General features: G+C 40.6%; 1 long non-coding RNA gene across 1 annotated transcript; it reads left to right on the top strand.

Moving 5' to 3' along the window:
• The first annotated feature begins 1,541 nt into the window (after nt 1-1,541).
• On the top strand, nt 1,542-2,356 carry LOC134203305 (uncharacterized). Its single transcript, XR_009977565.1, has 2 exons — nt 1,542-1,901; nt 1,966-2,356. It is a non-coding gene; the product is annotated as an uncharacterized LOC134203305 (long non-coding RNA).
• Nucleotides 2,357-11,620: the final 9,264 nt, after the last annotated feature.

Raw genomic sequence — 11,620 nt, 5'->3', positions numbered from 1 at the left:
TTGAACAGAATACGGGACATAATTTTGTACGCCGAATTAAGGAGGGTTATTCCTCGGTAATTGGCGCATTCCAGTATGTGCCCTTTCTTAGAGTTCAACCGTTCCGTTCAACCAGCTAGCAGGCAATTCCTCGTCTTCCCATATTTTCGACATAATATGGTGCAGAACTTCATAAAGCTGCTCACTGCCATGATTGAGTTCAATCGGGGGCTGGTCCTTCCTCACAGCCTTATTGTTTTTCAGCTATTTAATAGCTTTTCTAGCCTCATCTAGTGTAGGCGACTCCACAGCTTGTCCATCATCGCTAATATTTATTTTGTTCACCGATGAACCGTCACTTCCACTATTCAACAAAGTCTCGAAGTGTTGCTTCCACCTGGCAGCAACTTTGGTTTTATCTGTCAGCAAATTCCCTTCTTGGTCGTTGCACATGACGGGAGATGGCGCTGTCTTTCTCCGCACGCCAATGACAGTCTCATAAAGCCTCCGCATATCGTTCTGCTTCATTTTTTCCTGCGCCTCACTATTAACTTGTTCTTCGTACTCTTTTTTCTTCCTGCGGTGGGTTCGTTTTTAGGCTGCTCTTGCTTCCTTGTAACGATCTCTATTCGATCGGGTACCTAACACCAACAACCGGCTTCTGGCAACGTTCTTCTCGTCTGTCACTCTCTGACACTCCACATCGAACCAACCCGTTCTGGGTCGCCTCTGTGCAGTGCCTACCACTGTGTCGACACATGCTGTTGTGCTCACCGCTTCATGGATCGACTCCCATAGATCGTTGATGTTGTCGCTAACGTTGATTGCACTTATCCGTTCGTCGAGCTTCTGGCGGTACTCAGCCGATACTCCTTCCGCCGACAATCGCTGGATATTGTAACGCATCGTTCGCTGTGATCTTTCGTTCGATACAGTTGACAACCGTGATCGAATTTTACTTACAACGAGGTATTGATCGGACAATGTTCGGACCCCTGAATGTCCGCACATCGATAATATCCGAGAAATGGCGTCCATCCACCAGAACATGGTCTATCTGGTTGCAAGTTTCACCATTTGGGTGTCTCCTGGTGTGCTTTCGGATGTTCTCTCGTCCAAAGTAGGTGCTACTGATGGTCATCCCTCTGGCAGCAGTGAAATTTACTAGCGAAATTACCGTTTTCATTGGTAGCGGAGTGAAGGCTTTCCCTACCGATTATGGGACGCAAAAAGTCCTCTCTACCGACCTGAGCGTTAGCGTCTCCAATAACAATTTTCACGTCATGCTTTGGGCACTCTCCATAGGCTTTATCAAAAGACATTCATAAAAGGTGTCTTTCTTTCTTCTTCTTCTTTTTATTGGCATTACATCCCCACACTAGGACAGAGCCGCCCCGCAGCTTAGTGTTCATTAAGCACTTCCACAGTTATTAACTGCGAGGTATCTAAGCCAAGTTACCATTCTTGCATTCGTATATCATGAGGCTAACACTATGATATTTTTATGCCCAGGGATGTTGTAACCATTGATTTTGGGTTCCATTAATTGTAAATAGCTTTTTGTATATAGTGTCCTTTTTTATTATTATATTATTATTTTTGAATGCTAGCAATTAGAGTTAAATTAAGAAATAAAAAAAAGTATATGAATTGAAAACGAATTAATGAATGTGAATTGAAAATGATATTATGAATCGAATACATCCACCTATTTCCCATACGCCTTGCACACCCTAACTATATATCTATGAACGCACACCTCACGTTATGCGCTACCATTGAGCGCTACCACCGAAAGCCACAGTCGGTCATAACCGTCAATGTCATCTGACGTCTGGAAAGAACGACATAGCAGAAGCCAAAAACGAGAACCGAGGATGGAATAAAAACAGCTGGAATCAGCGAGTCCAGCTCTCTATCAGGTGAACCTCAGACGACACCACAAGTCTTTTACCAGTTTTTTTAAAAAAGTATTCTCTCTACCAGTGAACGATATCGTCGAAGGTCAAAGTTGGCCATTAGTGAAGTGACGCGTGGTGAAACCCCGGTTGTGAAGTGCCTGTAGTTTCGACGGGCGGTCCTCGCTGCTTCAACCCCTGGTGGACGCGGGTTATTCATCATCCAATTTAAGAAGTGAACCGTCGAAAGCCATGATGTGGAGAAAGCCAAGCTGTATAAACCAAGCCCGGACCGCGCAGAGAAACCGTCGAATCCGCCACGCTCGCTGTTAGAGGTTCCCGTCGATGCTCGACCCAGTTCCGGACGCTACCTGTGCCTGAAGAAGTTTGCCGGCGTGTATGAGGGAGCGCTGAACGAGAAAATGGAGAATCCCACCCCGGCGAGGAAGCGGTTGTGCTGTGGTACGTGCACGAATGCAGCTACGATGATCATGTGAGTTTAGAGGTGTGCAATCCTACTTTTCCTTCCGTACGAAATGTACAAAAGAAAATGAAATTAAATTAACTAATTAAGAATTCTCTTCTTTTAATCAATACTTGCTAAGCCCTGATAATTTGTCTATTTTCCACTATATCGTTATTCCACCTTGTGACGTTTTTCAAGGGAAGTCCTTCCTCCTACCAATCATATTCCAATTCTTTCTGGAGCCATTTTATAACGACCCTGAATCCCAGGACAATCCCTGGAGGGACAAAAAGGTGTCCCCAAGGAAATCGACAGTCTCACAATGTCGAAACAATTTCCAATCCGAAAATTGCTCAGACTGGCACCAGGAATCGAACCCAGCCACCTTCAGCATGGCGTCTTACCGCACGGCTAAGGAGGGCCCCACAAAAAACGTATCTCTCACGACGTCGGATTTATCGTTTGTCGGTGCGTAAACGTTGATTAGGCTGTAATTGATAATTTTGCCCCGTATCTCCAACACACAGATTCGTTCGCTAATGGGTTTCTACCGCATCACTCGCTTCATCTGCATAACCTTCAGGTTCCTGATATTCCAGGTACCGAGTTTCCAATCATAGTCCTTATTTCGTTGGTGGGTCGGATGCCAAAAATAACGTTCTCTTTTTATTCTATCTCCATTTTTCGTGATAATACCTTGCCGGGGTCTCGTTACCTACCTACATCGCGCTGGTTGGGCTGCCTCCTTAGGTATAGTTGACGCGATGCGGCATTTCGTTAATAAGCCGCTGGGTACCAGGCAGACGCTGTTTGAGCCGCATCTCCTGGTAAACAGACGCTCGAGGCGTACCTTCTCACTCTAGCTGATGTCAGAAGGACTAGCTGCACTACCAGCTAAGTACACAACCCTTAGCTGGCGGTCTTTTGTCATCGGACGACCCGTGGAAGCGTGAAATAGGAACTTGTGGGGATCAGAGTTATGTTGAGCGCTCCTTCCTTGATGTCAACCCACCATTTTGCAGCCCCAATTCTCACTCTTTACTACTCGTAATCTGAGATCAATTTTTTTAACTCAACCAAATGGAATTCGGCCAAACGGCATTCGGCCAAATGGCCTGACACCATGCTGCGTGGCTCATTGGCATGTTTTGCCAATTCACCCTGCTGGGCTAGGGTTAAAACGTCCCATGTTCCTATTCGTGTCCGTTGTATCGCTCTAAGAGTCGTTGCCGCAAAATCAGTCCGTATTTTTTCATTGTCGTATTCTCGAACAAATTGATTTCTCGGAAACAGTTGGTAGTAGTTGGAACCCATATGTTTTGACCCCTTAATAATCTAGTTTTAGTATGATATCCGCTCGATTATGGTACAACATAAGGCTTAGTATTAAAACCGGTTCACATTGCCGCACTTTTTTGATTTTTAGTTTTTGTTTTCAGAAAAAGTCTAAATTATGGATTCTTTGAGAAAGCTGAACTCAGTTAAGTCAAATATCCAACTGACAAAATAAAACGCAATATTTTTTTGGTTCAGGTCTCGTACAAAACCCTATGGGTGCATTAAAGGACAATCACGACAGAGTCCCAAAATGGCACAAATGTCAATTTATTGAAAACCATTTGAAAAACATGTATTCGTGCATACTGCTCATGAGCAAATATAAAAAAACTGCATTTCGCTCTTGCCTGACGTTTGCTTTTAGAGTTATGTGCCACTGAAAGTTACATGAAATTGGATTTCAATACGATTCACCATAAGAACTAATTTTAGTCCTGTGAATGTGTTAAAATTTTAAGTAAAACCATTACATATGTGTAAACCATGCTCACTATTGTATCTCGATCTCTGGAAATTTCTTGAGAATCTTTAAGACACTAGTTTTTGGCGAGTAGTTCTTAGTGATGCAAGTTAAATAACAGTGTACACACCCTATACCTATGCTGAGAACTGATATACGATATTTCTGCATACTGTGATGCCACACTCGTGTGATCATGCGTTGGCCATTTTTTTGTGCTTTTCGTTTTTGGAGACAAGAGAAGCCCAATAACGAAAGTATGCCAAATGAAGACACCTGACATTTCGAAAACCGATACCTCTGCGTTGTATCAACGGTCAAAAAAGATCAAACTTCTGAATCAAATATATCGTATTTGCCCTTTATGCATACATTCATGTACTTCAAGTCATCCCTTCCTTTGTTAGCACTAAACAGTTCGGCGGTACAAATGATTACCAAATAATAAAAATAAACAAAGTACTCGTACATGAATTCGCATGGGTCCTCGTATTCATGGATGGGCACTTTGTTTGCAAGCAATGTAGGCAAGCACGTCCAGAATTAAATTTCTCTCCTTCCTTTATTTGATCCGCATCTACCGAACAGTTCATAGCCCGTCAACAATTCTGTTCAGTCAGACTTTAGTGCAATCAATGTCTGTCAATACAGAGATCATTCGAAGGCTATTATTAGGATACAGCTTTCCTGTACTATGTGTGATGTTAGTCCTTACTCCCACGTGCGTTCGTGATAGAGGGCAAAGGAATAATTGGGATAAATTATATCCCTGCCTGTTCGATCGAAGGGTCGGATGCAGGATTGGATATGAGATGCAGTGCAGTGTTTCCAATTCATTTTATTTTTGCCTTTCTCGTGCACTAAGTATACTGCCTCGGTTCGCATAAGAATCCCATGTCAAACTTTGACGATTTTGATTTTCCTCCAGAAATAAGCTTAAAATTGCCTCCTGTATATGAAAAACTGATAAAATAATAGGCTTGGTTCAAGAAATTTCCTATTCATTTGCATAACAGTCACATTCCAGGTTTTAATAAACATAATTATGCTCCATGCAATGTTTCAGGATCTTATCTTATACCGAATTGCTTGCAACAAATTACATTCGACGTTTCCCATTGTTTTGTATTCAAAATTAACCATATCGGCTTATGGGATCAAAAGATTTAACTATATCTAAGAAAATCCCACTCAAACTTTTTAATTTATTTAATGCACACGAAAGGCAAAATCACCGCTAGGTGGATCAATCAGGGTTTTTAGCTTTAGGAAGTTATTTTTTGTATTCCGTGTATAGTAGAAAATCGAAAATTTGTTTTCAATAAAATGAAATATCTGCAGTTATCAGACGTCGCAACTCATTTCTGATTAGTGCGCATGATAGTACATCCATGCGTCCATGATGCGCACTACTAATGAAATATTTCAAATTGTCGCGACTCGCGTCGCAGTCGCAGCGCGAGTGCTCAATCGCGCGTCCGGTTTGGTGCCGGCCCGACAATACCAATTCCATATGGTGCGGCTTTGTATCACGGTCTCTGGGAACGCTGTTTTCCAATATCCTCAATCACTACTCATTTCAGAATGGTCTAAGCAGACGTAAATTGGCACATATTATGATTTGTTAATTTCCGGTAGTGCCGCCGGGTTTTTCCCTATTCTTCCATTCAGTGCCGAGGAATGGATTCATTCGCATCAAGAAGCGAGGACAGAACAGATGATTCCATGAAAAGAAGAGAGGACGAAAACACGAGTCCAGAGCAATATGTTTCATTGACAAGGGCCAAGAATCGATTTCAATCACTACATGTGAGCAATCTATGAGGACACAGAATCGACAGATTGATTTTAACTTTTGTGTCCGTTGGAGTCTCCGGTGAACTTTTGTATTGGAAATGTATACCTGCTGACATGTTTGACATGTCCAAAGAACCTTTTTTCGAAATCACGCTCCTTCTTTGTCAAATCCGATAAATGAGAATTTCTTACTTTTAGCTGCGATTATGTTTAATTGATTTTATTCTCGTTTTTTCAGTCAAAGAGTTTTCTATGATCCAAATCTGCCTGCCAGTTCACAAAAAGACCAAGCTGATCTATGACAGATTTCCGATAAATCCGATCCGATAAATAGACGGCAACCGTCTTGACACGTTTTCTGACGGTAGTGCATTGCGAAAGCATAGCGTACCCTTTCGAGTATTAGAATAATTGAAAAGAGGGAGCGACATTACCTACGTAAAAACATCGTTTCTCACTGGGGCGCTATGTTTACTCTGCCCTATTTTAGGCATTCATTTGAATCGGATTTAAAGTATCAGATCGAGGGGCGAGGTTCAGTAAAAGAATTTTCATGCTCAACGTTAGCATTGGCTAACCCTTCGTCGACTGACTGAATATATGCCTTCGGGATATTCGAAGTAATAAAATATGTTTTCTAGATTAATCTAAATAGAATTAATTCGGTAAGTAAACAAAATCCATTGTTGAACAGTTCACCCCCTTTTCAGTCTGATAGATGGCCCTGAGGCGTTTAGTTGTCGTACTATGCATATAGGGTTCTGAAGAAAATCCCATTTCCATCGATAGCACAATGCTAATGATTTTTAATCGGAATGATATTCAACTTTAAATCTGTTAGCAGAATGGAAGTTATTCGATTGTTAGAAAAGGTGTCACTCAGCTTCACAGTTCAGAGGCATAAGTTGACAGCTTGCGCTTTTCTTTATCGCTCACTGATATTTCACTCTGGAAGTGTCAACTGAAAACATTTCAAGTAAAACAGCATCATTACCCTTGAAATCAGTTTCACTCATTTTGAAATTAATTGCACTCCGTTGCACATGCTTCTTATACTTCTACTTGCGAAGTGACACATTTTCATCCATCTTCGGACGCCGCACGGATAGAAGTGCAGAAACGATACCACTCATTCAGGTGGAAAGTAAATTGACATCCCGTACCACCCAAGTAGAAAATTTATTTATGATTGTTATATTTATTGATGCTACTCCCGGTTTACCAGGCATTGCTCGGTCCAACACGGCTTAGGTATCGAATTTCATAGCAGTTGAGCAGAAGGGGCCTTCTGTAGTTCATCGGTAAGACGAGTAGATTCGAAGCAGACTGCTTTGGATGTGACTGGGTTCAAATCCTGATCTGATCTGAGAAACATACGGGTGATAGATACATGATATAAGAATGCATTAAATGCTCTAGAAACCAATAAGTATAGATGTGCTCAATGAATACTGAGTTGTGAATTGGTAATGTCTCAGGTTTGTGACAGATGACTAACTAATAGATAATTACCGTGTAATTTAGCCTCAGCTTCACCTCTACACTTCAAAAGTACTCCGATAGATGACCGTCTGTGTAAAATACCCTTTTGTTCTGGGATTACCTTACCATTGAACTTATTTACCAATTAGGTTGTTATTACATCAGAATGGCTAGCATTTTCATCATTGAACAAGCGGCAAACAGTCCATTACTGTGGGCATCTGGAACTGGATCCAGTCATCAAGTTCTCAGATTACCTTAGATGGGACACATGGGAAAGTTGCGTCCCTACTTTGTTTTGCTTGTATTTTTTTTATTCTGCTACTTATGGGTGCGCATTTTTGACGTAGGACTTACGTCTCTCTTTACTATACCGGGTGTCATTTCAAAATTTCTAAATCGGCCGCGTTACGCTGTGTTGAAAGATTTCAAACGTTAAAAGCTTTTACCCTAGTGAACAGTTTTCTGCAGTTAACCCCTCAATCGAAAGCTTTCAAGTATGCCTTTCATATTAATGCTTGATAATATCCGAAACCTTGTTTCAATAGGCCTAAAACTGTTTTCAAAGCAAAACATTGAATTCACGAAAACCTATAAATATGGGTACCGCATCATTCTTGCATCATTCCATTGCCACGTTCTGATTGGTGCAGACGTCAACGAATGAGCTCACGCTAGGTCTGCTAAGAAGGCATAAAATAGCGCAGCGCGAATTTTTCCTCTCAATCTGACCGAAACAGGCAAAGCAATAACAGCATCGCATCGTCGGAATTTTGAACGGATGCATCATCGTCTCAGCCACGCATTCGCAAACCTAAAGCCTTTTTAAGAGCAAGGCAGAATCGTCAGCATTCTCAGGTCAGCATCATCGGCATTTTCAGCCCGGCATTGTCGAGAAGCCAACAGTAAGCGCGGCACGGCGGTGTGTGACGATAGAGTGTCGACGACAACACTACTGATCAAGTTTTCTCGGCCGATGGCAGCAGCGGTTAAGCGTTTGGTATTCCTGCAGACATCGATTCATAATGTTTTAAACAATCATAAACTCCCAGTTGAACCGCTCAAGAGGAAATTTACATCTAACATTGTGAATGGATCTTTTCAGAACCACTAATATACTTACTAAAGAGTTTTTCGCAATAGAATCATTTTGAAAATGTAGTACAATCAACTAATTAGAGAGCGTTTGCGTGACAATTTTATTAATTCGCGTTCATGGCGATGAATTGTTACAAAATTATGTCTTCCTCGCTCACGACAAAAGAAAATGCGTTTCTTATTCTAAGATTTCAACGAAAATTTTTGAAATTTCTCCATTAGAATTCCAAATATTGTCACTGTTTTGAGTCTAAATATTTCAATTTAAAATTTGATTTATTTGTTGATGTGAATAGGTAAATAGCTACTGAATTTTGTGTAACTTTCAAACGTTGGTATATAAAGCTTTTGAATATTCTTGGTTAAAGCTTGGGAAATTCTAACAGAAATTGGTTGGTGACTTCCTGCTGGAAAACTTCCGAAAAATCTGTTGTTAAATTTTCAGGATTTTTAACAGAAATTCTTGTGATCATAGCTAAATTAACTTCGAAGGAAATCGCAACGTGAATTCTTGCGGGAGTTTCTCGGGAATCTCTGCAAAAACTCTTCCGGGAAAACATTTTCAAAAATTTTCAACAAATTTTTTTTCAAAATCAACATCAAAAACAATCTCTGCGGAAGCACTTAAAAGACGGGTGTTCATGTCCTTCAACAGACATGTTTTGAATACGCCATGCTTTAGAATGGTTTAAAAATGACAACAAGTGGCGCCCCTCTCCTCATAACATTTGTTTAATCAATGCTCAAGAGTGTAACCATGGAATTCAAACAGGGTTTGTTGATATCCGAAAATTGATGTTAGTAAATAACTACAAACGTTAATTTTGTTCTCGAAAACATTTGCTAACGAGAATAAAGCCCATCTAGATACTTCCTGAATTTTTTGATGATTTTGTTCGAGGTAGATTTGATTTCTGTGTCGGTTTGATGAAAAGATTTTGCCAAGGAATGGTATGCAACGCCGATTATTTATCCAAAATAGTTGATGTGAGAAATTTGGACATATTATGTATCTTAAAGGCATGGTCAAGTCAAGTCCTACGTCCACTTAGCGGTTATGTCACAGACATTACCCACTGTTCGTTTTTAGTGAAATAATTCAGATGACAGCAATGTGATTGGACGTGTTAGCGAGAGTAAAACACGCGTAGCTCTCGACACTAAATCCGATTCGCCTTGCGTCGACTATCACGAGTGGCAACCCAAGCTGCACCCTTTTGTCTAATAGGATGATTGATTGCCAATATCGGACACCCGCACAAAGCCCTTTTTGTAAGCAGTATCTAAAGATTATAGTCCATTGAGTAAAAAATAAAAAGCAATCCACCTATCAGTAATGGTTGTTTATATATGGCTAAATGTACAACATTAGGTACTTTGGGTTAGATTATGTAGTGGTTCATCAATAACTCATTCCAAAGACTAAATTTCAAAATGTGTTGATGGTGGACCTCTATTGCGATACTATTCCATTTAATTCCACCACTTGATTGTATCTTTGACAGAAATGTAATTCGACCTCAACAGTAAGAGTGTCTCATACGTGACTCGAATTATGACACGTAGACATTCCACTGAAAGCTCAACATTTTTTTAAATTTTGTTATCTCTCAGTATTTGAGACAATTTTCGGCAGAATAAAATCATTCAGTATTGATAGTTCTTCTTTTTCTATGGATATATTTACATTCCAGCTGAAACTTGGCCTGCTTTTCGACTTAGTATTCTAATAGCATTTCCTCAGTTGAAAGCTTTTCTATGCCCGTCATTGCATGAGTATGTATCTTGTGTGGCAAGTACAATGGATACACTATGTCCAAGGAGTCGAGAATGTTTCCCACCCGAAAACATCCTAGACCGGACCGAGAATCGAACTTACAATCAATGAAATATGAATATCAAGCATTTATTTTTCGCTAGCTGATGAAAACTATCGATCTATTAAAATATTCTAATTCATGTGCCATATAAACCTCCGAAGTGAAAAAAGTGCTTAAGCGTTTGGAATATGAATCAAAACGGTACTTTAATTCCGTAAATAGGGGAATGTGGCGAACCATGGTTCGCCAATTCATCTCATAGCTCCTATTTCCATCCCATCAAAAACAAAGCAATGGAAAGGAATTTGGTTAGTTTATTATTTTTGTGATTTTTTCAGCAGTGAGCACGCATGTTGACAAAAAGAAGCGATGAATTTGGTGCCGTATTTCTTTGTTTAGCGAAGAGATGGATATATGTATGTACAGTGAGATGGAGATAGAAACAGTTCCCCTATAACAGTTTAAACAACGAACTGTTCAGCTCGGCAGAGTTACAGAAAATATATTACGCTGAAAGTCCACCATACGAACCATTTTAAAATTCGGCCTTTGGAATGATTTACTGAGAAACACTAGTGGTGCCAGAGTTCTGGTAAAGGTGGAGCACCAGCATTTTTGGCGTAATTGGTTCATTTTTTATAACTAGGTTTTCATACAGCAGTGCATTGAAAGCAGAATGGTAATTTAATTCGACTTTACTATTGGGTGGAACTGTATGCAAAGTAAGACTCAAGCCAGGATGGTGGATAACTATATACATACATACATTCATACATACATACAATTGGTTAATTTATAAATAGGCGATTTTTTTGCTTTTTATCGTCTATAGCGGCCGTCAACAAACCCTGCTTGATAACTTCCTTCCATGAACTCATTCACTATTGGTGACAGACGACGGAAGATAAACTGGGATATCACTTTGTAGGCGGCATTAAGGATGGTGATCCCTCGAAAGTTCTCACACTCCAGTTCGTCGCCTTTCTTGTAGATGGGGCATATAACCCCTTCCTTCCACTCCTCCGGTAGCTGTTCGGTTTCCCAGATTCTGACTATCAGTTTATGCAGGCAAGTGGCCAGCTTTTCCGGGCCCATCTTGATGAGCTCAGCTCCGATACCATTCTTACCAGCTGCTTTATGGCCTTTAGCTGTTGAATGGCATCCTTAACTTCCCTCAAGGTGGGGTCTGGTTGGCTTCCGTCGTCCGCTGAACTGACGTAGTCATCTCCTCCGCTGCCTTGACTTTCACTGCCTGTACTCTCAGCGCCATTCAGATGTTCCT

The sequence above is a fragment of the Armigeres subalbatus genome, unplaced genomic scaffold, assembly GCF_024139115.2.
Source record: "Armigeres subalbatus isolate Guangzhou_Male unplaced genomic scaffold, GZ_Asu_2 Contig1748, whole genome shotgun sequence".
In the NCBI taxonomy this organism is placed as follows: Eukaryota; Metazoa; Arthropoda; class Insecta; order Diptera; family Culicidae; genus Armigeres; species Armigeres subalbatus.
Note: the sequence above shows the minus strand (reverse complement) of the source record. Positions and strands in the feature narration are given on the sequence as shown.